This window comes from Nothoprocta perdicaria, unplaced genomic scaffold (assembly GCF_003342845.1).
Source record: "Nothoprocta perdicaria isolate Ctin4 unplaced genomic scaffold, notPer1 scaffold_138, whole genome shotgun sequence".
Classification (NCBI taxonomy): domain Eukaryota; kingdom Metazoa; phylum Chordata; class Aves; order Tinamiformes; family Tinamidae; genus Nothoprocta; species Nothoprocta perdicaria.
Window position 1 is genome coordinate 16,346 of NW_020454516.1, and position 1,588 is coordinate 17,933.

The 1,588-nt window shown below is 59.8% G+C and overlaps 1 long non-coding RNA gene across 1 annotated transcript; it reads left to right on the forward strand.

Moving 5' to 3' along the window:
- Positions 1-362: 362 nt before the first annotated feature.
- Positions 363-1,311, forward strand: LOC112942938. Its single transcript, XR_003248485.1, has 2 exons — positions 363-462; positions 579-1,311. It is a non-coding gene; the product is annotated as an uncharacterized LOC112942938 (long non-coding RNA).
- Positions 1,312-1,588: the final 277 nt, after the last annotated feature.

Sequence of the window (1,588 nt, forward strand, 5' to 3'; positions counted from 1 at the left end):
GAATACTGGGGAAAAATGGGGAGGGAAACACCTGGGAAAACCAGGGGGCAAAACACCGGGGAGATGGCCAGGGGAACCCTGCTGCCAGGGGGATGAAAACACCTGKGATAGGGGGGATTCTACCCGCCCCTGGGGGGGCATTTGGGGGAAAACACCCAGATTAGGGGGTGGGACCCACATCCCTGGTGGAGGAGGTTGCAGGGGGTAAATAGTCGGGTTGGAGTAAAAATGGCTTTGGTAGGGGGAGAAACACCTGGTTTGGGGCGGTTCACAGGCATCCCCATTGGCTGTTTCCCCAAGCTCCACCGCCTCCCAGGGCCCCTCCTCACCRTGACATCACTCCCTATCCCTCCCAGGGCCACCTGGGGACTCTGGCCCTGCACCCCGATGGGCGCCGAGTGCTGGAGGCCGCCTGGGCCGCCGCCCCTGGCCCTACCCGTGCAGACATGGCTGCCGAGTTGGGTAAGCCCTGCTCCCCGCCCTGGCCATGTTGTCTCCCTAGTGTCCACGTTGTCRCCCCCGCGGCCATGTTGTCTCACCATTGGCCATTTTCCCCCCTGCCCCCATCATGGCGGCAGCATCGCAGCTGCAGGAGCTGCAGCGGGACCTGAACGGCCGCCGCGTCGCCCACGCCTGGAGCCTCCAGCTCTTCCTGCGGAACCGCCACGAGTGGCTGCGGCGCTACGGCCGCCCTGGCACCACAGAGACACCATAGAGATGCCAAAGATACCATAGAGACACCATAGAGATGCCAGAAATGCCATAGAGACTCCAGGAGACACCACAGATATGCCAGGAGATACCACAGAGATGCCAAAGCATAGAGACACTTGGCGACGCCAGAGAGACACAATAGCGATGCTGGAGACACCATAGAGATGCCTGGAGGACCTGTGGGGAGCACACAGTGCCAACTATGCGTCTCATCTGCACTAGGGGGGCAACCATAGAGTCCCTGGAGGACTGATCATAGAGACCTTGGAGGACTCTGGCATCTACGGAGTGACTATAGAGCCTTTAGAGGACTGGTCTCTAAAGAGCAACCATAGAGATTTTGGAGGAGTGAGTGACCATAGATACCTTGGAGGACTAATCATAGAGTCCTTGTAGGACTCCAGCCTCAATGGAGCAACCATAGAGTCCCTGGAGGACGAGGACCGAGCGCCACAGAGGAGCCCTCCAGGCCCCTTCTGGCTGTGACAACCATAGAGTCCTTGGGCCGAGGAGGCTCCACGGGCGACACTCTGGTCACCCTTCCCCAGCCTTGTCTGCTCCTGTGCCCTTTTTTGTAATAAAATGACCCCATTTTCTGACATTTCTGCCCCATTTTCCTCCCTTGGGGGGGCGGAGCTTGTTCCCTTTCACACTTCCCCTTACTATGCCTCCCCTTCCCCCCCCCCATGCCGCCATTTTGCTGCAGAGGTGAGTCTTCCAAGCCGCACAATTGGTGTTTGGACACTTTTTATTGGAGGAATGGGGTGGAGGGGGTGGGGCCACAGCAGGGGGCGGGGCCAGGAGGCATCGTGCCCCTCTCAACATGGTGGCAGGGGCAGGGGTGCTGGTGGAGGCCACGCCCACCATGCCACCA